General features: G+C 38.7%; 1 protein-coding gene across 3 annotated transcripts in view; it reads right to left on the bottom strand.

The window, feature by feature from the left end:
• The window catches only part of CREBRF (CREB3 regulatory factor), a 56,312-nt gene extending 33,110 nt beyond the window's left edge, over window positions 1-23,202 (bottom strand). For 2 of the 3 annotated variants that reach the window (XM_043983776.1, XM_043983774.1), the window contains exon 1: window positions 23,081-23,202. The gene's annotated coding sequence lies outside the window, so the exon portion shown is untranslated. The remainder of the gene's footprint in view (window positions 1-23,080) is intronic. The other variant, XM_043983775.1, reaches the window with a different exon arrangement.
• Between the last annotated feature and the right edge of the window lie 4,741 nt (window positions 23,203-27,943).

The following is a 27,943-nucleotide window of genomic DNA, read 5'->3' as shown; positions in this document are numbered from 1 at the left end:
AATGCCCCACTTTAAGAAGGAGTTAAAAGGGGCAGCTAGGTGGCACAATGAATAGAACCCTGGCCCTGGAGTCAGGAATGCCTGAGTTCAAATCCGGCCTCAGACACTTAACACTTACTAGTTGTGTGACCCTGGGCAAGTCACTTAACCCCAACTGCCTCATAAAAAAAAAAAGGAGTTAAAAGTCAAGTAAAAAGGGTGCAGCTAGGGGCAGGTAGGTGGCACAGTGGATAGAGCACCGGCCCTGGAGTCAGGATGACCTGAGTTCAAATCCAGCCTCAGACACTTGACATTTACTAGTTGTATGACCTTGGGCAAGTCACTTAACCCTCATTGTCCCACCCCCCCACCCCCCAAAAAAAAGTCAAGTAAAAGACAAGCAAGATGAACAGGCAGAGAAAGATAAGGACCATAGAAAGTTTCTTTAGTGACAAGAAGAGGATAGCAACATCAGAGCTCCTACATCCAAAGCTTCCAAGAAAAATATGAATTGGTCTCGGGCCACAGAGGCACTCAAAAAGGACTTTGAAGATAAAGTAAGAGAGGTAGAGGAAAAAAATGGAAAGAGAAATGAGAGTGATGCAGGAGGGTCATAAAAAAAGTCAACAGCTTGAAAAGCCAAATTGGCCAAATGGAAAAGGAGGTATAAAAGCTCTCTAAAGAAAAGCATTGCTTAAAAATTAGGATTGAGCAAATAGAAGCTAATGACTTTATGAGAAATCAAGACACAATAAAACAAATCCAAATGAATAAAAAAAATAGAGGGCAATATGAAATATCTCCTTGGAAAAGCAGCTGACCTGGAAAATAGATCCAGGAAGGAACATCTATGGGAAAAGTTTTCTGGGTTGATACTCAAGCTCACAATGAGAAGGGAGCTATAACAAAAATGCTGCTCTTGGAGGACGCTTTGTTGGTTAATTCTGAAGAACAACAATATAATGACATTTTTAATATAAAAGCATATTATAACCAATTAGTAAAATATATCCAGCAAAAACAACTTAATGTGTTCATTTCTTCCCTTTTACTCTTTCTAGTTCTTTGCAATTTCTCCAGATGTTGCTGCAGAAGTAATTAGTTCTACCTGTCCTTGTTTGGACTTGCTAAAGCTGCACAGATACCTCCTAACCACAAGAGGATGATATTCTTCAGATAGATAAGTAGGTGTTCCCAGCAGTGGAAAGGTAAAAACAGTTGACCTTGGGATAAAGTGTTGAAAAGGGTATAAAGAGGCAGCTAGGTGGTACAATGGATAGAGAACCAGCCCTGGATTCAGGAGGATCTGAGTTCAAATCTGGCCTCAGACCCTTGACATTTACTAGCTGTGTGACCCTGGGCAAGTCACTTAACCCCAATTGCTTCACACAAAAAAAAGGGGGTATCAAGATCATTAGTCTAATCTCACCATTTTATAGATGAGGAAGCTAAGACTCAAAGACACTAAAGTAACTTACCAAAGACCACACAGATGAGCTGAACCAAGACTCAAACTCAGATTTTCTACTACATGTTCATTATACCATGCTGCCCCCCAAATTTCTGGTTTGTTAGCTAAAGCAACAGCTTTATGAAAATGAACCAAGTTGTCAATTTGGAACTAGCACGAAAAGTACAACTCTGAATTCATGCAATACACACTGATGCCTTCACTGCTCATAAATCTTAAGGTCCTTTCAACAGTTATTAATAGGCATACCTTACTGAATCTAAGAGTTTCTGCTGGTCCCTTGAGTTCAGAGAAGAAAGCCATTTATTCATGTTTATCTTCATAGGTCATGAATGAACGATGTTTTAAAAGGCAGCCAACTCCCCCACCCCATCTTTGAAATACTAATGGAAAACGGTACCCCAACTTTTACGGTCCTTTCTTACAGAACACTGATATAGGACACTGCTAATTAGCAAGCACAAATGTAATGGAATTTCTTTTATTAAAAAAATAGGAGTGGGGGCAGCTAGGTGGCGCAGTGGATAAAGCACCGGCCCTGGATTCAGGAGGACCTGAGTTTAAATCCAGCCTCAGACACTTGACATTTACTAGCTGTGTGACCCTGGGCAAGTCACTTAACCCTCACTGCCTGCCCCCCCCCCAAAAAAAAAGGATCAGAGGCTCATAGGTCTATTGTTTGAAGGGATCTCAGAGACCTAATCTCTACATCTTATAGATGAGGAAACTGAGGCCCAAAGAGAGTAGTAGTAGCAGTAGTAGTAGTAGTAGCAGCATTTACATAGCACCTACTATGTGTCAGCCACTGTACTAAATGCTTTACAAATATCTTATTTAATCCTCACCACCCTGTCAGGTAGATACTATTATCATCACCATTTGACACTTGAAGAAATGAGGCAGACAGAAATTAAATTACTTGCCCAGGGTTCATAGCAACTATCTGAGGCTGGATTTAAACTCAGGTCTCTGCAACTTCCAGGGCAGCAGTCAGAAAGACCTCAGACACTTAGTAGACTGTGTGACCTTCGACAAGTCTTAGCCCTGTTCACCTCAGTTTCCTCATCTGTAAAATGAGCTGGAGAAGGACATGTCAAACCAATACAGTATCTTTGCCATGAAAACTCCAAATGGGGTCACAAAGAGTCAGACATAACTGAAACAAATGAACTTTCCAACTCCAGGCCCAGAGCGCTATCCACTGAACCACTTAGCTGCCTTGATTAAAATAACAATTATCACTATACCTCACAAATAGATCTTTTTCTCATAACAAATCCTGAAGGCAGGGAATGTTTTTACCTTTCTTTTTCTTCCTGGAACTTAGCACAGTGTATAGTCTATAGTAAGTGCATAATAAATATTTATCATCATTCCCATTAACAGACAGGGAAATAGAAGCTGAGGAATTAAATTTACTTGTCCAATATCATAGTTATATGTCAATGTCAGAGGAAGCCCAGTTTTTCTATATTGAAAAACTATTTATTTATTACCACAGTTACCTCCCCCTAGCATAGCTGGAGAAACACTTGAGTGACCCCAAACTTTCAACTGGGTAGATGACTACCTTTAAAAAATGGAGGAAGGATAAGTACTCTGCCTTATTTTACTCTTATAAATTCAAGCTGAGTTTCTGTTACTTTCCCCTTTTCCTTTAGAACAAGAATATATCTGAAGCTTCAAGCAATGAAAACTCCTAATTCCTCATTTAAATAGATGCTGTCTCCTTCCTGGAATTTACTTATCAATGATGTAGAAACATTTTGCCATTGAAATTGCACCAGGGCAGCTAGGTGGCGCAGTGGATAGAGCACTGGCCCTGGAGTCAGGAGTACCTGAGTTCAAATCCAGCCCCAGACACTTAACACTTACTGGCTGTGTGACCCTGGGCAAGTCACTTAACCCCAATTGCCTCACTTAAAAAAAAAAAAAGAAAGAAAGAAAAGAAAAGAAATTGCACCAAGGAGCTTCTCTTCAGGGCTTATAGAGGTCATTCAAATTATGTGTACATTGAGATGTTCCTCTTTTGAGTTCACTCTCCAGATTCATTCTGTGAAAGGGTTCTAAGTATACTCTGTGAAGACCCTCCCCCATACACTTTTTCACCTCCACCCTTTCATCTCTATTCCCATCCTTTTGAGACTCTAGCAGCACTAAGTGGTGAAGTCCCTCTGATCCAGTTCTCATCTTCTCCATGGAGATCCAGCTTTGTAGAGAGCCTGAGGAAAGCAAATGTTTCCCAAGGAAGAAGGCAAGAAAAGAGTTGACTATGAAATTTACTTATCAATCATGGGAACTTCACGCTCACTTTTTAAAAAAATTTATTATTTTTTTTAATGGGGCAATGAGGGTAAGTGACTTGCCCAGGGTCACACAGCTAGTAAGTGTCAAGTGTCTGAGGCTGGATTTGAACTCAGGTACTCCTGAATCCAGGGCCGGTGCTTTATCCACTGCGACACCTAGCTGCCCCACGCTCACTTGTTTAAACTGAATCTAAATATATGGAATTACAAGTAAGTCAGTACTGAAAACAAATCAAAAGTCCTCTGAAAGCCAGAGATCTTTTTTTTTTTAAATAAAGAGCCAAATAACTTAATCGAGTTTCCACATAATAAGTGATTCTGGTAACCAAAGGTATCAGGAAATGGGAGAAAGTACTCTAATTTTCAATCTTATTGAAATAATATTGCTATTAGTAGTAGAAGGTTCAGCGATTTCAGAAAAGAGGGAAATATAAAGGCAAGACTGCAAGTTGTGTGATGAGAGCCCTTTTTACTGACCAAGACAGTTTTTTGTGAAGGGGTCAACAGAAGATATGAAGGGTCTCCCTCTAGAATAAAATAATTGAGGAGAATGGGAGATCTGCTGGATTCAGCAGAAAAAAAATGGGTCCTGGTGCGCCTGACTGTAAGTGTGCCAAAATACTATAGGAAATATAAATCAAATTTCATATTCAGTTTCTTAATTTAAATAAACACTCAAAAATCATCTTTGCTTGATTTTGAACTGCAGATTTCAGAAGCTGTTTTGGGGAATAGGTGTCAATTAGAAATAGATAAATGCAACAATTAAATTGAGTTCTCTTGGATTAACTTATCTTTTATTCTAAACTTTCCCCAGGTTGAATTACAGTTTATCTTGTTCATACCTATGTAGCTAATCAGTATAGTACTATATCTGGAGGCAGTAAGACCTAACTTCAAATCCAGTCTCAGATGCTTACTAGTTTTGTGACCCTGGACAAGTCATTCAACTCACATACCTCAGTTTCCTCATTTGTAAAATATGGATAACATCTACCTGATCAGGGTTGTTGGATCAAATGAGATAATATTTGGAAAGCACTTTGCAAACCCTAAAATGCTATATAATGCTGGCTTTTTTGTTTCACTCTGAAACATTATAGATCTAGTTTGGATTTTGGAAAATAGTAGAATGAGAAAAAGTGAGACTTAAATGCTAAAACATTTTATAAAATAAAAACACTCAAAGTAGACTCTCACAGGTAGGGATAACTATGGAACACAAAGTAGCTAGGGAAGATCTTTTAAATTTTCTAATTTTGTCAATGCCCATTGCTTTTACATCGATTCATTTCCAAATATATCCCTCTCCCCTCTCCAATAACCCTTCCTTTTTGTAATAAATATCTTTTTTAAAACCACACATTTCTGCAAAACCAACCAGCATACTGAACATGTCTGTGAGTTTGCAGTAATCCACATTCACAGTCCCCTGCCTCTGCAATGAAGGGAGGGAGGTACATTTTCTCAACTCTTCTGCAGATTATGCTTGACCATTATGTAGCTTCCATTTGTTTGCTGTTCTTTCTTTTTACATTATTGTGCATATGGTTTTCCATTATTTTGTAAACAATCTAATGAAAATGCCAATGTCATTATTTGTGTGACTTTGGGCAAATCCGTTTAGGGTAGTAGGCATCATTTCCTCATCAGTAAAATAAGGAATTGCCAAAAATGTCTCATTTAGCAAGCTAGTTTCTGAGAAAGGGATAAAGGTAGAATTCATATTGGGGTCCTAGGTAGAGCCCTCTACCCAGTCCATAACCCAAGAAATCCAGACCCCAATCTACTCTTTGTGTTACAGAGATCTGATCACATCATTCCCCTACTCAAAAGTCTCCAGTGTCTTCTACTGCCTACCAGGTCAAGTTCAAGTTCCTTCTTCCTGGCATTCAATGTCCTCCAAAATCTGATGCCATCCTGGCTTTCCAGATTATTGTTCTCCATTAACTTCATACACCTGTCCTGCCCTCTTATTTTCCCCCCTACATATTCCCATCTCTCTGCTTTTCTTTACACCATGCCCTATGTCTAGGATGTCCTCATCATTTCTTGTGGAATTTTTACCATCCTTTAAAGTCCAACTCAAATAATACCCATTCTCTAAGCCTTCCTGAATATTACCTTCCTCAAATCTCATGTAGCAATTTTATTTCATATGCTTCTAAGGTAACATAATATAGTGAAAAGAATGCTGGATTTGGAGTTGGTAAACGTTGATTCAAATATTGCCTCCGGAGCAGCTAGGTGGCACAGTGGATAAAGCACTGGGCTTGGATTCAGGAGGACCTGAGTTCAAATCCAGCCTCAGACACTTGACACTTACTAGCTGTGTGACCCTGGGCAAGTCACAACCCTCAATGCCCTGCCAAAAAAAAAAAGAAAGAAAAGAAAAGAAAATGCAAATACTGCCTCAGACAACAAAAAGCTGTGTGAAAAGGGAAAATTCAATCAACTGTTTTTTTCTTTTTGCCACCATTTAACTTCTAAGAGCCTCAAGTGTCAAAATAGAGTCAACCACACACATCAAGTCTCATATAGTTCTTGTCAGTAAGCTAAATCAGTCAGAGTATGTGTGAATGGTGTCATTATAGCTTTACATGGAAATATGTTTAAGATCCTGTACAGCATTTCTAGCCTCAGGCAATACAAATGCACACCTTTGATCATATATGATGACAAAGGGATGAGATATGATCAGAATTCAATAGGAAAGGGGCAGCTAGGTGGCGCAGTGGATAGAGCACTGGCCCTGGAGTCAGGAAGACCTGAGATCAAATCCCGCCTCAGGCACTTAACACTTAACTAGCTGTGTGACCCTGGGCAAGTTACTTAACCCCAATTGCCTCACCACCCCCCAAGAAAATAATAATAATTCAGTAGGAAACAATGAGGAGAAAAATAATCTGGAAATGGCCCCAGGTTTTGTAGGACACTGAATGAACTAACATAGAGTGGGCACTTAGTAAATGCTTTTGACTGAATGAGAAGGACGTATAGCTTCACACAGGATTATATGGTATTATAAGGGTTGTCATCTGCACTGCTGGAAGGAACACTCATAATTAGATTGAAGTTCTATCTAATGGTCTGATTTTTTCAGATATGACAATCCCTCTTTATATAAAAAAAAAATAGTGAGAAAACATTTTTTGCACAGATACCAGTATAGAAGGCTTGATATATTTAAAGGTATAATCTTTTGCAAGAACACAAGGTCATAACAATATTTCTCAGTCTCAGACTTTAGCTAGAACCACAACCAGCACCAGGCTGGAGACAAAAAAAATCAAATGAAAACACAAGTCACTGAAACTCAGCTGTCTGAAGATAGTTTCCTTTAGAAGAAAGAAAAACGTGTTTTGCTATGAAAGATAAAAGCATTAGTTGAAGAAAAAGATTTTTCAAAGCAAAAATATCATTTTGGAATAAAGGGAGCACCTTCACCTTCCAACACTTCCTATCATGGCACAAGACACAATGAAACTTTATTGTATTTTTAGACATGCACTCAAACTCAGTTGATGATACTACAGAAATGGCTTCAAGGGCCTCTGGATAAGCTGAGGGTTTTTGTCATGTTTCCTCGACTCATTATTCTTTCCACAGGGTTGTCACTCTCTCAGGAATCATTTGAGCATAGATCAGAACACCTCTTCAATATTCTTCAACAGATATTATTTAACACTGACTATATGGTACTTAAAGACCCACACTGAGAATCCCTGGTCCATCTATTTAGATTCGGGAGGCACTTTAGAAGCCAAATCCCTCCAAATCCCTTATTCTAAACTCAGAGTGACTTGATTCTTCCAGAAGACCTCCCAAACTTCTACAAAGCCCTTATCAACAACAAACCTGAGTCTTCCACTACTCTTGAGGTTTATCAGTCACCCTGGTTTTGGAAAAACAAAACAAAACAGGTGCTCCTGGTCATATACTAAATGAGTAACAGCCTACAAATATCATTTTGATAAGAATATCATTTGCTACTTCTCAAGTACTACCACCCTAAAGATGTGTAGCCCAATTAGGAATATTGGTTTCTCTAGAAAAACACATTTAAGTACTACAAACATCTAGCTGTCTGGAAATGGAGTGAACTACTGATCCAACCATTCTGGAGAGCAATTTGGAATTATGCCCAAAAGGTTATAAAACTCTGTATACCCTTTGACCCAGTAATACCACTAACTAGGTCTGTATCCCAAAGAGATCATAAAAAAGGGAAAAGGACCCACATGTACAAAAATATTTATAGCAGCTCTCTTTGGGGTGGAAAAGAATTGGAAATCAAGGGGATGCCTGTCAACTGGGGAATGGCTAAAGAAGTTGTGATATATCCCAAGGAACTAATGAGGAAGCTTACTATGCACCCCTATAGAAAGAACTGATAAAAAGAACATTTGTGGATTGTACATATATAACCTGATTTCGATCTTGTAGAGGGGGGAGGAAAGGGAGGGAGGGAGGGAGAAAAATTTGGAACTCTAAATCTTATGAAAATGAATTTTGAAAACTACCCTTACATGTAAATGGAAAATAAAATAAATGTTTGTTGCTAAAGAAGTTGTGGTATATGAATGTAATGGAATACTATTGTGCTGTAAGAATGATAAGCAGATGGATTTCAGAAAAACCTGCAAAGACTTACATGAACTGATGTATAGTAAAGTGAGTATTATCAGGAGAACATTGTGCACAGTGACCGCAATATTGTTTGATGAAGAACTGGGAATGACTTGACTATTCTCAACAATACAATGATCCAAGACAACTCCGAAGCACTAATGATGAAGCATACTATCAAAAAACTGATATTGACTGAACACAGACTGAAGCAAGCTATTTTTTACTTTCTTTCATTTTTTCTTTTATTCAAGTTTCTTCTCATAACTTTTTTTTGGGGGGGTGGGGGCCGGGCAATGAGGGTCAAAGTGACTTGCCCAGGGTCACACAGCTAGTAACTGTCAAGTGTCTGAGGCTGGATTTGAACTCAGGTCCTCCTGAATCCAGAGCCAGTGCTTTATCCACTGTGCCACCTAGCTGCCCAATTCAAGTTTCTTATACAAAATGACTAATATGGTAATGTTTTATATAATTGCAGATGTATAACCTATATCTGATTGTTTACAGCTGGTGGGCGGGGGCAGGGGGGAAAGAGGGAAAGAATTTGAACTCAGAACTTTAAAGAAAAATGTTTATTATTAAAAAATTTTTTAAACTAAAAAAAAGCACACAAAAGACTTATGTAGATTCAAGTATAAAGTCCTTCTTGAATAAAGAATAACTTAAATAGCTCCACTGTTCATAGCTGGGCTGGGTAATAAATAATAAAAATGACAGCACTACAAAATTAATTTATACTTTTAATGCTACGCCAATTAAATTACCATGGGGATACTTTATAGTATTTGATAAAATAGTAACAAAATGAATTTGGGAAAAACAAAAGATCTAGAATACCAGGGGAAATGATAAAAAGAGGTTGTGTTGAAGGGGGTATAGGACTTCCAAACCTCAAACTCTATTATAAATGAGAAGTCATCAAAACCATCTGATACTGGTTAAAAAAAATGGAAAGTCACATCAATGGAGCAAACTAGACAAGGAAGAATGGAATTCAATAACTCTAATGCTTAAGTGGAAAACATAAATTATCTAAGAAAAAATTCCTTATTTGATTAAAAAAATTGGTAAAACTGGAAAGCAGTCTGACTGAAATTAGGTTTGACCAATATGTTATTGGGCAGCTAAATGGTACGGTAGATAGAGTGCCAGGACAGAAATCAGGAAGATATGAGTTCAAATCTGGCTTCAGACACTTTGTAGATGTGTGACCCTGTCCAAGTCACTTAGTCCTATTTGTCTTGTTTCTTCATCTGTAAAAAGAGCTGGAAAGGGAAATGGCAAGCCACTCCAGTATCTCTGCCAAAAAAAACTCCAAAGGAGTCATGAAGAGTCAGACACAACTGAACAACAATACCATATTTCATAATCTACAACACATTCTAAATGAATATTAGGTATTATTAAAAATTTAGAAGAGAAGCAGATCATATGCCTCTCCCAGTTATATAGAACTGAAAAACTTCTACACAGACAACATTAATGAACCTAGGATAAAAATGGAAGGAATCAAATAGGAAAAAAATCTTGTATCACATTTTTCTGATGAGTTTTGTATCCAAGACAATTAAAGAATTTATATACACATATAAATATATATGTATATGTGTGTGTGCATATGTAGACATATAGATATATACAATATATGTATAACAGCCATTGTCCAACAGATAACATGCTTAAAGGATATTAACAGCTGTTAAAAAAAGTACAAAGTATTCACAACCACATGAAAGAATCCTTTAAATCATTTAATAATAAAGAAAATGTAAATCAAAATCTGAGGTTTCACCTCATATCCTGCAAATTGACAAACGTGACAAAAAGTGACAACAGTCAATGCTGAAGGAGTTGTAGGATGATAGACATACTAATATATTGTTGGTAAAGCTATGAAATGATATAACCATTTTGGAAAGCCATTTGCAATTATGTAAATAGTTGTCCATATTATAAAAAGGCCTGTTCGTTTTATGTGAAAAATGTCCACACTGTTTGAAATGGACTCTCCTTACTGAGTTTATATCTCAAAGAAGCCATCAATAAGAAGAAAATCCCCATATACACCAAAATATTTATAGCATTACTTTTTGTGAAAGCAAAGAATTAGAAACAAAGTAAGTGTCAATCAACTGGGGAATGACTGAGCAAACTGTGGTACATGAATGCAATGGAATATCACTGAGTTGTAAGAAAAGATGTATGTCATGAATAGAGAGATTCATGGAAAGATCCACACGAACTGATTCAAAGTGAAATAAACAGAGACAAAAAATAAATATACAATGACTACGAACAATGTAAACAAAAGGGGAAAAAACCACACACACACTCAAAAGTGAATGTAACAAATTTATAAAGATCAAACATGACTGGAATGAAGAGATAGGAAAGGCCACCTCTCCCAACTCATCCCTTCCTGGAGGTGGGGCTTCACAGGTATTGCACATTTCGTATGTCTGGACTTTTTCAATGTATTGATGAGTTTGTACTGATTTTTTTCCTCTCTTTTTGTTATATGGGATGGCAGTCTAGGAGGGGGAGAGGGAAGAATACTGGGGGAAATTATGATGATGTAAAGAACAGAAAACCTCAGTAAAAACTTATTTTTTTTTAAAATGTATTTACATACCAAATTTCATCAACAGTGGAATTTTTTAATACAAATGACAATAAATTGTAGAAAGAAATCTATAATAGTAAAGGATTAGTTGGGTGGATGGATTAGCAAAGTCAAAAGTTATCACTGATCTTAAAAGAATTCCTAAATTTGCTAGAGCACATTTCCTGAATTTCATTAAAGTTAGCGTTTTTTTTGTAATGAAGGAAGAGTCATTTCAAGTCTGTATTCCCTCTCCTCTTTTTTGCTCAGGACCTGTAATTTTATTATCATGAAGCATTCCCCTTAAGGAAACTCTCTCTCTCAAAACAAAGTTACAGTCTTAGAATACAGCTGCTCGTCCTAGGGCACTGAGAAGTTGCAGCTAGGCCAGGGCCAAGTAGCCACCACCTTAGAAGAGAAGGGGGTTAGCTGCAAGTCTTCCTGACTTGGAGGCAGTTTCTAGATCCACTAACCTGTACTGTCTCTGCTGGTCTGTCTGACAGAAATAGCTTGTTTTAAACAATTGTCTTAATAAAAATTAAAACCTGACAGTAAGGAATCATATGGGGCAGCCACGTGGTACAGAACACCAATGCTGAAGTCAGTAGGACTCATCTTTTGATTTCAAATCTAGCCTCAGACACTTACAAGCTGTGTGGACTTAGGCAAATCAGTTAACTGTTTGCCTCAGTTTCCTCACATGTAAAATGAGCTAGAGAAGGAAATGGCAAATCACTAATAACTTTGCCAAGAAAATCCCCAAATGGGATCACGATGAGTGAGGATACAACTGAAACGACGTAACAAGGTGTAACGATTGGAATAACGCCACCTGCTGGATACTTACTGTAGAGGAGTTCTGCCCATGAAGGGAAGGTCTTTGAGGGCAAGACCAGGAGTCAGGAAGTGACGCGGGCTAGTGGGAGGAGGAAGGAAGAGACTGGCGCTGAGTCTCGCGCTCTTCTTTCCTCTGGACTCTGGCAGAGAAGGGAGCTAGAAATGCGCTCTCCCTTTAATAGATAGGAATCTAGGCCTTTCTCTCTCTCTTTACCAAATTCTTATTCTCCTTAATAAATGCTTAAAAGTCTAACTCTTGCTAAAGCTTATAATTTATTGGCGACCACTCATTAGATATTTTAGACAGTTTAGCTAGAATTTTAGCCCTTAACAGATGGCTGACCACGAAGAGGAAAGCTGAACCTCACTTCTGATCTTCCGGTTGGGTAAGAAATTTCTCCTACCCTTTAAACTGCTAAGTACTGGCGCACTGGCTGTGTTTTCCCTTTAAATTTTTTCGAATGGACCTTTTAAACTCCCTAATTACCCCATTTTTGATTTTAGTCTGTTTAACCAGACAAATGGGAGATAAGATCATGTTAATGCTTTGTTTTTGTGGATTTTCTATTTTTCTTTTTATTTTTGTTAAAAGAGCCAGCAACTTACTCACACAAGGAAATATCTCTCCCTCTCCCAAGCATGCTTTTTCAGAAAAACCTGAAGAGATTCCCACAGCTTTTCCCAGTTCTAACAGTAATTGTTGCTTTAATTTTGCATGCCTGGAGGCAATGACCCACCCTCTAGAAGCTTTTAATCCCCTAGCACCTGGAGGCAAAGTGGGGGAAGAGGAATCCAGGCCTGAGTTCAAAATCAAGTCGGATTCACATTGCTCTGGTCCCTCCCCTCCTCCCCAGACCCCACCCTCTACTCCTCCTATGGCCAAGCCCATAGCTTCCCCTGCCTGGGAAGTCCAGAGATCTGATGCACATGCTCAACTTTCTCTAACTACATTTGCAGCTTCAGGCTCAGCCCTTTCCCAGCCTGGCTGTGCTTTTGAGACAATCTTAGAAAACTCTTTAAATTCCAGATATACTCGTTTTGTTCATAATTTTGCTAACCTGCTTTTGTCTTTCATTAGTAATCTTATAAAGCATTTGTATGGTGAAAAGACTGACAGACAATATAGAGGGGTTAAAGAAGAAAAACTTAAGCTGAATAAGAATGACAATCAACATAGTTCAAGACTCTGCTTCTTTTGCCATGGAAGGGTATATATTTTACAGAAATGTAGAAGTAAGCAGCAAGGTATTGATATGAGTATTGGGGATTTTAGATACCGGAATCAAAAGTGTTCTGAATTCACTCAGAGTATTAATGTCAGTTCAGAGGTTACATAGGATTTCTATGCTATTACATATACATTTTGAAATTAATGGTATGGGTTTATTTTCATAGAGATTTTCATGCTTTTGAGATTGTGTCTTATACTTAGTTTTTAAAACAAGGAGAATATTTGTAAAAGCTTTTTATAGTCATGTGATCAAGTTTATATTTTATAGTACTCTTATTAATATTAAATTCATATTCATTTAGATTTCCCTAGTTTGAATTTCATTGTCTTTTATTATTCCACGTGTATTTTCTTCTATTCATTCATCTATCTAATTTTGAAACATGGTTTTGATTTCATAATACAATGTTAATTCTAGGAGTATTGTGCTCCCATATTCTGAGTTGTTTGTTTTTGTTATTTTTTTTTCCTCAACTGATTATTTGATCAAACTCTTTAAAGCATTTCCCTGGCAAATTGGTTGCCATGGCAAGTGTAAATTGATTCTAGAAGTATTATTTTTGATAAGCATATTCCCAAAAAAAAAAAAAAAAAAGAGGGGAACATTTGTAAAAGTTTTCTTTTTTCAAAAAAAAAAAAAGTTCTTTGAGATTCTGTTGTGCTTTAACTTGTATTTAAGTATGTTCTGATTTTCACAAAAGTAATTGTATACTAAGTAAAAAAAAAGGGTATTATTTGAAATTGTTGCATAATTATATATTATATTTTTAGTCAAGATGTATTCACATTTTTTGCAATCATTTATTATCCTCAATTTTAAATCCATATGAGACTTGGATTATGGGAACTTATCATTTAAGACATTAATTGCCTTTATTCTGAGTTATCAGATGCCAGTTGGCCAAGATGCCATCCAATCACAAGAGGAATACATGCAAGAGCAGACACTGAACTGTCACATGAGGGGAGACATGCATGAAGTCAAGGTATGGCCGAGGGAACGGCTTTTGACAAATGTTGAGGTTGGATTCTCTTGGTTTAATATTTTATTCTCTTTTTCCCCACAATATTGTACAGATGGCTGGAAGTATTCATCCCACCCATCTCACTTCTACACCTGGCTTCTATGCTCCCTCCTATATGCCTGATGCCATGGACATCTCAATCCCATGCATCTGATTAAGTCTGACTCAGTTTCTTCCAATATGTTCGGTGGCATGGACATATATTCCATCCACCTATTTTAAGCCTGGCATACTGTATGGGCAGTACATATTGCTCAAGTGTGGGAATGCTCATATCCCATCATTTCTCTGTTCTTTTATGGTAACCCCCATAATTATCTCAGGTGTCATGATAAATACAGTGTTGAATTTGGCCTTGACACCTGTTACCAATTATATTAGATTTTTTAATTTCTCATAATGGCATGAGGATAATTAGGCAGATGATGCAAAAAGTGATGAAACAAAGATAAAAATTATTTTAAAAAATTAATATCACAGCAATTGTCTTCTCAATTACCCTCCATAAGGGGGGACTATAGTAATATTATAATTTTAAAGAATGTTTCAATTTTTGTTTTATTATATGTTTCATGTGTAACAACTAAGATTCTGAATTCCCTTAGACATGTTTTTGAGAAATTTCATTGTTTGATTTGATTATTGACAAAGCTATTTTAAAGTTGTGTTAAGCTCAATTTTGTAGGAAATTTTCCTGGCTGATTACCAGCATCCACACATCAACCCCTGAAAAGACTTCGATTCTATGACTACACCTAGAGGACATCTGAGAAAAGACTTTCAGAGACTTTAAATGAACAGTTTTGATTTGTTGTTTTTGTTGTTTTTTTTCTCTTTCTGTTATAATATACACCATCTGTAACATGTATTCTCTGCAGAGGCCCTCCCTTTGCAAGACTAATGTCAAAGCGTCGGTTCATGAGGACAAAAAAAATCGCCCCTCTGAACAAAACTTTCCTCTCTTCCTTTTCTATATTGTTGTTCACATATTATTAGTTAGCAATAGTTATCATATTGTTTTTACTGTTCCGTCAAGGAAACATTTTGTTTCTTGAGGAACAACAGGGGGGACTGTAACGATTGGAATAACGCCACCTGCTGGATACTTACTGTAGAGGAGTTCTGCCCATGAAGGGAAGGTCTTTGAGGGCAAGACCAGGAGTCAGGAAGTGACGCGGGCTAGTGGGAGGAGGAAGGAAGAGACTGGCGCTGAGTCTCGCGCTCTTCTTTCCTCTGGACTCTGGCGGAGAAGGGAGCTAGAAATGCGCTCTCCCTTTAATAGATAGGAATCTAGGCCTTTCTCTCTCTCTTTACCAAATTCTTATTCTCCTTAATAAATGCTTAAAAGTCTAACTCTTGCTAAAGCTTATAATTTATTGGCGACCACTCATTAGATATTTTAGACAGTTTAGCTAGAATTTTAGCCCTTAACAAAGGTTTAAAAAAATCATAAACCATGCTATAAAACACATAAACAGAACTTGTTTAAAGAAAGGTTACAGTGAACTATTTATTAAAGTAAATAATGAACTGATATGTCCAATTTACCTGTTATAAGGTGGTTGTTGTTGTTTTAAGTAGCACACACTGATAATGAAGGAAGGAAAGTTCTTCACTCAAAGAATGTGGTTATAGAAGTGATATAATCCCAAAAAATTTCTAGTCAGCTCATAAAGTCCTAAAAAAATTTTTTACTAAAGAATGGAGAAGAGAAAGAAACTTATCACAGCACTGAGAAAAAAATCATGATGGAAGAAATCTAGAAAACCCTAAAGCTTTGAACTTGGCTATCTGTCAATACCAATAAAATCAAAGGAAGATTTAATAACTAAGGATACATAGGCAATGACAAATATGTAACAAGAGGACACAAAACAGAGGAGCAATATGATACCTGAGATTAATTAGTCAGGGAAAGTTTCATTGAGGTGGTGAATTTTGAATAGGAGTTGAAAAAGGAAAGAAATCTGTATTGGTGGAAAGTCATCCAAAGGGGAATGGAATTGATTATAATAATAGCAATGCATTCCTCCAACCCTTAACTGACTCCTAGTGGTTGTTCAGCTAATTTTATATCTTGAATTCTTGAAGTAAAAACATAACAGATATCCACAAGAAAAGGTTCTATGTATAGATGAGCATTTTCCCCAAGCTTAGTTTGGTCTACCCTGAGAGATAAGAATTCCCTCACCATAACACAACTCCATTTACCCTTGCCAAACACTTAGTGATCATATACACCAAACGCTAATGGCCAATACAAAAGAATAAAAAAGAACAAAAGAATAAAGGAAAAAACTTCTTTTTGTCGTTTGTATAGGCCTCAGAGGAAGTCATCAACAACTGTAGTTACTTTAGTTACTCCAAAAATAAATTAATGGAAGAATTAAAGGGAATTAAGATAAGATCAAAATCTCAACAACCTTTTCTAAAAAATAAAAATAAAAAATGGAAGTTAGGAATGGAATAACTGACAGAATTAAAGGTGTCAAATGAAAGTTCTTTATCTATGAAAAGATCATGATTAGCTCCCTCACTTAAAAAAATCTACTTTCCTTGCTTGAAGAGTTCACTACCACTAGTAATAATACTCTCCTTGACTTTAGGTAGTCCTCACTCTCCAAAATAAATAGTCTAACACTTTCTCTTTGCTGCAGGTAGGAAAGACACCATTAATTCCTCCTCCGCAAATAGATAAACTGAGCCTTTAAATTGATTTGCCCAAGGCCACAGAGCAACTTGTTAACATATTTAAAATTAGAAACAAGGACTCCCAGTCCTCAACTATTTCTCAATGCAATCAGATTAATATGTTCTCCTCAAACTTTGGAGTTTTCCATTTATCTCCATTAATTCTCCAAATTAGGAAAATGGAAAATAAAAACAAAGCAAATCTATTAAAATATTTTGTTTTATGGAACATGGATAATGTGTGTACATAGATGACCCCTCACTAAGCATGTTTGTTTAAGATAATTTTGCATCTTAAAGTCAGTCAACAAACATTTATTAAGCACTTCTTTATGTCAGGAACTGTACTCTTACAAAGGGGAAGGCACTGCAAAAGAGCAACTGGTAAAATATTTAGAAATAGAAAAGATCTTAGAGGCCATTTCATCAAAGCTCTCCATTTTGCAGATGAGGACACTGAATCGTAGAATGGTGAAGTAACTTGTCCAAGATCACTGAGGTAGTAAGTAACAGTGCTAAGATGAGAATCCTGGTCTTCTCCCTCAATCATTCCATTGCAAGATTCCATCTCACTAGTCTGCATTAACAAAAGTTTCAATGGGATAGAAGACTCCTATTGATCAGTCAACAAGTCAAAACTTTCTAAATGAGATATCATGTAGTTGGAATTTCTTTATCCTCAATTATTTTGTCAAAGGTACCGATGCGAGGGTTGCCACATTTAAAGAAAAAATAAATCTTTATCATGATAGCAGTTCACATTTACTGTTGACAAAACACTTTCCTCAAAACAGTCCAATGAGATATCTAGTATAATTATTATTCTAATTTTACATACGAGAAAACAGGATGAGAGCTGTTAACTGACTTACTCATTCAGATAGTGTCAGCTAGGAATCAAACTCAAGCAGAGTACTTGAACTCCAATACTTTCCATTACACCCCAATGCCTCTCAAAAGCTTTGCTTTGAAAATAAAAAAATAAAAAGTAAATCAAGGACTACTTACAATCTCTGAACTGTGGAGGGGAAAAAAGCACTTTCAAGTGACTCTTCTGGCTTAATTTTTGCTAAACACCAGAAGCAATTACATACCACTGTTTGAGGGTTTAAACTCCCAGTTCTATTGTCAGTGAACAAATCATTGATTTTTCAGAGTATCTGAATACATGGGTTTTTTAAAGACGTTCAAAAATCATGTAGAACAAAGGTCCATTTAACTAATTTTTCCTGCCATACTTACTAGGAGAATCAAATGATACAATGCTTCTTGATATGTTAAGATTCCTAAGTGTGATGGGTATTACGCCTTTAGACCCAGGTTTTTTTCTATGACAACAATTTTCTAAATGAAGGTGAACAGAAAAAGATGATTTGATATACAAACATCTGGTTTACACACAATTTTTGAGGAATGAATAATCTATAAAGTGAGACCAAGATATAGCATGTCATGTTCTACGTTGCTTTAAAAGTTTAAGGCAGAAACTATCAGGTGTATACTTCATCAGTATTCAAATACCCAAAACAAAAGAATTGTCTATTTCTGGTCTAAAACTGGAAAAATCTGTATATCAAAAGATAGTCAACTGAAAGGATTAAATTGGTTCCTAATGACTTAGAATAGTTTATGAAACAGTGGTACAGCAATGAAAGGTATTATATAGACCAATGGACAGGCATGGATGAATTCTTTAGATTATCTTCTTATTGGACATTTCAAGTATTACAATCTTGCTTCAGACGAAAGAAATTGCATTCCCTTCAAGTGCTACAATCAACAATCTCCTAAATAGTCTACCACTCCAAAACGAAGTTTTAGACAAATGCAGTATACTCAGTCTTCTTGTGCTATTAAAACCTGTTTCTCAGTATAAGAGTAAACATGCTGTTACCATAGTATTATGAATTATTTGGCTAACCCCCAAAAGGTACATGAGACTACCCTTTATCTCACACATCTAAGACCCACACATCACTATTCAATATTCACATACTGTAACTTTGAAAGTACATTTACATTTAAAAGAAAAAGCTGATGTTCTACCTAGTATACTTGTGGGCTGCAGGTTCAGTACCAATTGAGGGAAGCCAGCTATCATTTCTCAGTTTTAACTTATATAATAATGTCAGATATACAAAAGTATGGCAAAGAATTGGGAATTGAGGGGATGCCCCTCAACTGGGGAATGATTGAACAAGTTGTGGTATATGAATGTAATGGAATACTATTATACTGTAAGGAAATGATGAGCAGGCAGATTTCAAAAAAACCTGGAAAGACTTATCTGAATTGAGGCTGAGTGAAATGAGCAGAATTAGGAGAACATTGTACACAGTAACAGCAACACTGTAAGATGATCAACTGTGATAGACTTTGCTTTTCTCGGCAATACAATGATCCAAGACAATTCCAAAAGACTCATGATGGAAAATGCTCTCCACATCCAGAAAAAGAACTATGGAGACTGAATGCAGATCGAAGCATACTATTTTCACTTGTTTGGGTTTTCTTCTTCCTTGTGGTTTTTCCCTTTTGTTCTGATTCTTCTTTCACAACGTGACTAAATTGGAAATATGTTTAACATGATTGTACATCTATAACCTATTTCAGATTGCTTGATGTCTTTGGGAGGGGGAGGGGAGGAAGAAAAATTGGGAACTCAGAAACTTACAAAAATCATGTTGAAAACTATCTTTACATGTAATTAGAAAAAAATAAAAATACTATTTAAAAAAGACATTTAAAAAGTACCATGTAAAGGACGTGAGAGCTAAATTGTCGAAAATCTTTCTATGAATGTTTGTTTCCAAGTCTCCCCCGTGCTATTTAGAAAACCAAAAAGGTAGGTGGTACAGTAGGTACAACACTGAGCTTGGAATTAGGAAGATGAGCTCAAATCCAGCCTCAGATATTTACTAGTTGCATGACCCTGAGCAAGTCACTTAACCTCTGTCTGCCTCAATTTCTTCAACTGTAAAATGAGGATAACAGTACCTACCTCGGGATTTTTGTGAAGATCAATTGAAATAATATTTGTAAAGCATTTAGCACATAGTAGGTGCCAAATAACTGCCTGTTCCCTTCCCTGACAATATATGGTTTTCCCCATACCATCAATATGAATTGTTTCATCTCTTTTATTCTTCTATTTATCAAACTTAAAGTGAGAAGTTATAACTTACTTCATTGACTGGTAGTATTCATTCTTCTATTTGTATATATTAAAGTGATTAGTGATAACTGACTTTATTGATTGATACTGAACTTCAGATTGTAACAAGTAAAACACCAGTTTATTCCAAATTTAAACATAACTTCAAAGGTACTATATTTTCTACTTGTTAATAACTATGACGTTTATAAAGGGCTATAGTTTGGATGAAAACATCAACCAATTACAAATGTATCTGATGTATTTAAAAGGTTGCACTAAAACCTACAGAATTAAAGATTATTAGTGATGGAGCATTTATTCCTAAAAAATGTATCACTCACAAGATCCAAAATTTTAACAAAACTAAAAAACTTACATTATCAACATGAAAATGTCTACAGTTAATCAATGGAAGGAAATATAATGGGAGAGCAGTAGTGGATGAGAATCAGTGTGTAAATATGGTAAACTTTCTATTACCTAGAATACAAATCATCTCCTTTATTATATCCATAGGGTATTTCTGATACTGGACTAGTTTCTACTTGTCTAGAAAAACCCCAAGAAACACTAACAGGTTATAATTTATGCAATAATATCTTTACTGTGTGATTAAAGAATGTAATTTAATTTTAGTAAAAAATATTCCAGGAAGGTAAATCTACCAAAACAAGAAAAAGTGCATTATAAAATATCTGATTTGGGGTTCAAACAAATTACTGCTTCCCTTCATATTTTAGTATGGAAAATTCAAGAGTTAACCATACCTTTCTTTTTGTTTCTTAGGGGGAAAAAAGACTAAATTCAGATTAATATATTAAACAAAAATAAGTCTGCAATATTGATTGCAATTATAACCAGACTATTAGCAGGAAACACATACGATGATTTTTTTTCTGTCCTTTTAAAAGGAAATGCAAAATTTTGTTACTATTTTCTTACTTCCAGAAAAGATTTGCATGAAAAATATCCTAAGAGCTTAAAGCCCAATTCACTTTCTTATTCCTCAGTTTTTATACTTAGCTGAAGTATGAGAGCTGAGGAGAAAATATTCTGTGAGAACTGAGAAAGAGAAGCCCAATTAACAAGGCCTCCACTTTCCAATGGTTCCTTGGTTTGTTTTCTTTAATAATCCTGAAAAGCAGAATGTCTCCCATTCTTCTCACTGCCTAGCCCTGAGGCCTAACAGAGAAATTGAGCCCACTTTTTATAAATGTCGATTTGAAAAGGTATTATTATTCCAATATCGTTCTTAGAGGTCGGCTGAAAGATTTGATTTCTTAAACCGAAGCAAGGTGGTTCCAGAGCCTAACAATCAAGGAGATACGAGAAGGAAGAGCAGAGCAATGAGGGACGGAGAGTCAAGCATCTGGGATCCCTTTCATTAGGGAAACTATCCCCAGAAAAACCTTGAACATACTCAGTGCTAACTCCGCCACTGAAGAGTGGATCAGCAGCAGCCCCGGACTACTTTCCGAAGCGAATCTAAGTTATTTCTGAAACCCCCAACGAAAGCACAGCTACATAAATCTTATCTTCTCCCCAGTCCTTCCTAACCCTTGCACCCCTCCTTCCGATGACCCACTAACACATCTCCCCCTCCAATCCAACATGGCCGCCCCTCCCAACCCACCCTCCGCACAGCCTAATCAACTGGAGCCGGCACCTCCTCCTCTATTCTCATTGGTTGATCTTATTCCATCCAACCCCAATCCTTGCAAGTGATTGGGCATCTGTCCCTGCCACTAAGGGACCAGGACCCCGCCTCAGGGGCATTTCAAGCTGCCTTGAGGCGACACATAAACAAATCCCAGTAGAAAGGCCTTCCAGGCCGCCGCCTCTCCCTTACTCCTCCCCAATGGGGAGTCCATCAACCCCAAACAAACTCGACCTAGACTCCTTTCATCCCTCAAGGAGAGTCGTTGTCCGCAAGCCTCCCCCGCCCGCCCCGCCCCTTTCCGCCCCCTCTTCCGGGGTAGCCTCCTGGCCCCGGCCCCCCCCCAGGCCCCGCCCCACCTGCTCCACCCTCTGCTTCCTACCCGCCCCGCCTTCCCCACCCGGCCTTCCCTTTTGCCCCACCCCTCTCCCTTTCCCTCTCCTCCTCCTTTTCCTCTTCCTCCTTCTCCTCCTCCTCCTCCCCCGCTCCCGCCCCTGCCCCGCCTCGACCCCTCCCCCCCCACGCTCCTCCTCCCTATCCCCACCCTCTTCCTAGTCCCCCTTTACTTTCCTTTTCTACGCTGCCCCTCCCACCCTTTCCCTGCTCCTGACAGGCACATCACGTCCTACAGCCAGGGCTCGTCCGGAGAAAATGCTAAATGGGCACTAGCGCCCCATTTTAGGAACCCGATCCCCGTCAGAGTCCCTTCCCCAGTTCCTCCAGGTGGGGAGGAAGGGGGAGAAGAGGAGTGACATCCCCTCCCCACTCTGCAACCCTGTCTACAGCCCATCACCCCCAGACAGAAAAAGCCAGGGAGACGGAGGGATACTTCGTAACAACTTGACAACCCCGCATTTCTGCACAGCCTAAGAGTTTTTGCTTTTTTAAACATCTCCAGGATTTATGTAACAACCTGTCTTCGCTGTTTAAATCTTTTAAAGATTTTTTTGGAAGAGAGAAAAAGCATCACCACCACCCTCGAAGTCGGCTCTCGAGCTCCTGCCTGGAGCACCCATGCCCAGAATGATAGTGACAGGCACCAGGAAGACAAATCCTCCCCTCTCTCAGCCAGCCAGGGCCAGATCTATTCCACACGTTTCACCACCACCACCCCGGCCCCAGAACTTAGACGTCGCAGCCTGAGCTTAGCCGTGTCACCTGCTTGGGGCAGGTGTGTGGCCAGGCCTGGGCAGACCAGCTTCGTCTCCCCGCCCCCCACACACCCCCTCCCGCGGCAGACTCAGGTATGGAGCCCCCTCCCCTCGGCCCGTACTTAGCCGATTCCCCCCCCCCACCCCGCTCGACACCCTCTTGTCCCTCTCCCGGGGCCCCCAGCCTTCTGCCCTCCTGCTGCTGGCCAGGGGCAGGAGCAGGGCCCCGGGTGCCACCTCAGCCAGGGGCCAGCCCCCCCGGCCCCGCTGCCGCTCCACTCGCTCCCACTCTTGTCCAGTCCACGTTCTCCCCCTCCCGCTCGGGCTGCAAGAAGAACTCTTACCTGCTGGTGCTGTGTCTGGGTGGGAGCTTAGGGGCTGGGGCCCGTCCTGGTGCGGGGGCCGCGGCCCCTCTCCATGCTGCTTCGGGTTTGTTTTGTTTATGTCCTTCCTGACGGGTTCCCGGAAATCGCGTGACTCTCCCCCCTCACGTGGGTCGGGGCGAGGAGGAGGGCGGGGGCAAAACGGAAGCCGGCCAATCGAGGGCCGCCCCGCAACAACCAATCAGAAATCTAACCCGCAAGGGCACCCGTGTCATGTGACCTGGAGGTGACAGAGAGAAGGAGGTGAGAAGAGTATTGATGCTGTAAGGTGGCTAAAGTCCAACACTTAGGCATTGTGGGGATGGCCCTTTTGTGGAGGCCCTAGGTGTCAGGTGGGGCTTTGTTACTACGGGTTCCCATTAGAGATAGTCGCCCCATACACAGGACTTAACATAAGGAAGACTCAGTAATGTCGGCTTTACTCGTTCTGATTTCAAGACTGTCTCTGCCCAAGTAGATGACATCGTGACAGCGCGGTATAATAGAGCGCTGGCCCTAAAGTTAAGATAGACTTGGTTTCCACAGCCCCCCCCCCCATCTGTGTGAACCTGGGCAAGTCACTTAACCTCTGACCCTCAGTTTCTTTATCTGTAAAATGGGGATAAATTTTAAAAATTATTATTGTTATTATTTTTAATGAGAGGATTGGGGTTAAGTGATTTGCCTAGGGTCACACAGCTAATAAGTGTTAAATGTCTGAGGTCGGATTTGAACTCAGGTCCTCCTGACTCCAGGGCCGGTACAATATCTACTGCGCCACCTAGTTGCCCCTGGGGATAATTTTAAATAATAAACTGATACGACCTCACCAACTCCTCTTGACTTAACTCTTGGAGAAATCCTCCTAACTCAAGGCTCACTAGATGAACTTTTAATGCTCAGCCATATTCTCGTATGTAAATGTAATGAGGGACTAGACTGTTCTACTGCCCAGTCATTAGAACAGGAGTTCTTAACCTTTGTGTGTGTGTGACATGGACTTCTTTGGAATCTAGTGAAGGCATTTAGACCCATTCTCAGAATAACCTTTTTAAATGCATAAAATCAAAAGAAACCAATCAAAGTAAAATTTTTAAAATAAAGTTCACAGAGAGGTCCCCCCCCCTCCCGCCCCCCAGGTTAAGAACTTCATTGGAGTATTTGAAAAATCCACATGAAGGCTTGCTGAGCCTGCTTCCAGATGTGTAGTACCAGATGGAAAGAAACTTTTCCTCCTCACTTCAGAGCCTGGACAGGTTTGTCTGTGGGCTTCCTGCATGATAACAAAATGCCTTTTAATTGGTTGCTTAGGCAGAACTGAATGTTTGTGCAAAAGCTTGAATAGATGAACTCTCTCTTCCCTGTGGTCACTGAGACATGAACTGCTGTTAATTCTCCCATGTTGGGGGGGGGGGGAGGAAGTAGTGGCAGTGGTAGAAGCCTGCCTGCCACCTAATTTTTTCACTTGCGGGATTTCTCCCTCTAGCCATTTATTTGTAAATGAATGCTTGGTGCCTCTCAGTCTTCTGTATCTGTTCTGTTTCTTCTTTCCCGATCTAACATATTAGAAATGTATTAGAGTACTAGAAGTGGAAATGGATCAAGTTATTATAAACTTGTCAGATTGGAAAGGTTGAAAGAACCACTAGACATCCAGCAACTGGAATCAGTCACAGTCTGCCCATAGCTGCAACCACAGAGCCCAGTGGGGAACCAACCTTGAGGAGCAACATGCTTAACCTAGCCTAACCATGAATTTACCAACAGCTAAGACAGTTCCTATGAGCAAGGAAATGACCTATCCATTGAAAGTGTCAGACACGGATGAACTTGGGAGTAGAGACAGGGAAGAATATTTTGTAACAACCACTTTTAAGTTTGAGCTGACTCTTCCCAGAGACCAAGGTAGTAGAGTCTGTTCCCAGTTTGGGATGGTTTTGTACTTAAATTTTGGCTAAACTTTCTCATAAATATCCCTTTGCACAAGCTAATTCATATTAATTTGTTAAAAGGTTAGGGAGATAGTAACTGGTTATTTGATATTGGAAGAATACACCAGATAAAGACTCAGAAGTGATAGTAGAGAAAACTTCCCAACCTCTCAACTGATTCCTGAGGGGCCAAGTAGTCATTCTCTAGAGATGCAACCTGATAGCCTAAAGGAGGCTAGGAATGAGCTCCAAAGCGCATGCCACATTAGCATATGAAGTAGCTTGGGTGAAAGATTTCAATAGTAGAGCCCAAAAATATCTTTCACCCTAGCAGAACTCTGTCCATTGAAGCATTCATCAGCAAAGAAACAGAATGAGCAGGATGGTGAGGTACTTTATCCCTCCATAGCTCAATCAATAAACATTAAATAAGCACCTACTATATGCCAGGCATTAAGCTAAGTACTGGGGGTACAAAAAGAGGCAAAAGGTAGCCCCTGCCCTCAAAGAGTTTACAATCTAATGGAGACAGGATGCGGACAAATATATGCAAAGCAAGCTATCTGCAAAAAAATAGAGAATTAAGCAGGGTTGAGAAATGGAATAAAAGATGGGATTTTATCTGGACTTAAAGGAAATGGGAAGAGAGAGTGTTCTAGGCATGGGAAACAGAAAAATCCCAGAAGTGAGAGCTGGAGTGTCTAGTTCATGGAACAGCCAAGAGACCAGTGTCACTGGATAGAAGAGTGTGTAATAAGGAGTAAGGTATAAGTAGACTCTTGACAAATGGTCAGCCCACCTACTTTTCATGATATCTTTCATGCCACTACTTACAGATAAGTCATGATTACTCATGATCTTTTCCCTGAAACCCACCCCATTCCCTAACTAACAACCTTATTTCTGTTTAGGGAAATCACTATCCTTCTAGTCACCCAAGTTCACAACCTTGGAATCACTCTCAGCTCTTCTCTCTCCCTCACTTTCCATGTACAAGCAGTTAAAAATCTCTAGATATTCTTTACTATGCCATAGAAACTACTTCATTGATAGTTACATCTAACCCCTGGATTTAAAAAAAAAAAATTTCTTTTGGTGAGTAATTGGGGTTAAGTGACTTGCCCAGGGTTACACAGCTAGTAAGTATCAAGTGTCTGAGGTCGGATTTGAACTCAGGTCCTCCTGAATCCAGGGCTAGTGCTTTATCCATTGTAGCACCTAGCTGCCCCACCCTTGGACTTTTCACATTGGAAATACTCTCCCCTCCTTCGAACTCTTCTTCTGATTGGCTGGTTCCTTTTGGAACCTCCATTCTTTATTTGTGTCCCCCATAATTTACATTCTGCCTTTTGCCTCTATACCCTGGAACAGGCTGTCCTAAGTGCCTAGAATATTCTCCTTCATCACCTGCACCTCTTAGAATGCCAAGATACCTTCAAAATTTATCCCAAATTCCACTTCCAACACAAGACATTTCCTGGTGATTCCTGTTGTTGCTTTTCCACACATAAAAAAATTATTTTGCACATGTTTTGTATTAACTTGTTTGCATATTTATTGGTTTCCCCAAAGAATATGAACTTTCTATGGGCAAGAATGTTTTATTTTTGTGCATATCCTCACTATCTAGCACAGTGCCTAGAACACAGCAAACATTTAAATGCTTCCTGAATTGAACTGATTGGTAACATGCTTGTTTCCATTGCTCTTTGGGTCACCAGCCATTTTAATTCCTTTGAGATGGTAGAGATCCTTGATTAGCAGACATATAACTTCATCAGGAAATATTGATGTGAAGGTTACTCTGGGCTCTAAAAGGCAGCATATAAAGACTTGGCAAGTTCTTTCAAGATGAAAAGATTTTTGGTCCCATCTCAGTAACAGACTATGTCACTGTCTAAGGACCAGCTTGCCTAAGAGAAAACTTATCACCACAAGGCTAGCCAATAGGTAGTGAATATTTTGGCTATGTACACTGTTAATGGATTGCTACATATTGAAGCAACTTTATGGTTAGCTGAAAAGGGAAGGACAAATGAAGATATGGTTCAAAGACACAATGAAACACAACATGAGACAACATAGCATGTTGGTCATGAAATACCTAGAAACAACTCTTGCCATACCAAACAGCCATAGTCGTGTTGTGATTCAATAAAGCACTGGGTATCTACTGTGAATCTCTATTACATCATCCATCAAGGATATCAAAGGATCTTACTGCTCTGATCTGTGCAATGACATTTGTGGGCAAAGGCTTCTTTTGAAGTTGGAAGTCAAATGCAAAGTGGTAAAAAAAAAAAAAATCTCATTGGAATATAGCTCCAACTGGCATGGGTTTTCTTTGTCTAAAGGATGAAACCCAAACTCCTGACATTCGATGAAGTCTACACAGTCTGGTTCTTACCCACCTTTCTAGCCTATCTGTCACTGGCCCTGCACTTAAACTCCTCCCTATGAATTTGTTCTGTTAGAACAGGTTCTGTTTTACCTTTATGTGATTCTTATGAGCAAGTGTAGTCACTGAGTATTTTACTTCCCAACCACTCTGGATTGGGATATTCAGTTTTGATAAATTTCAAGGTAAGGTGAATTTTCTCTAGAATGGAAGACCTCCAGGAAAATCTTTGTATCCTTTTGAATCTTTTTTCAAACCAATTTCACATCAAAGGAATCAGTACTAAATCCAAATCAGATCTCAATTAAGTGTTCCGCATCCTTCATTTTTTCCTCTGCTTAACTTTTCTCTCACGACTTGAAAAATATTCTCTTTCACAAGAAAGAAAAAATATCCTGGCTAACCTCTTGGTTTTTAATAGAGTGTATACATAGTTTGGGTTTTGTCCTGTGGCATAATATCTTTGTTTCATAGCAGAAGTAACCAGAATGAATTTCACCTCAGATTCTAGTCATG

Source organism: Dromiciops gliroides, chromosome 2 (assembly GCF_019393635.1).
Source record: "Dromiciops gliroides isolate mDroGli1 chromosome 2, mDroGli1.pri, whole genome shotgun sequence".
Taxonomy (NCBI): domain Eukaryota; kingdom Metazoa; phylum Chordata; class Mammalia; order Microbiotheria; family Microbiotheriidae; genus Dromiciops; species Dromiciops gliroides.
The sequence above is the reverse complement of the archived record's forward strand: the minus strand, read 5'-3'. Positions and strand labels throughout refer to the sequence as shown.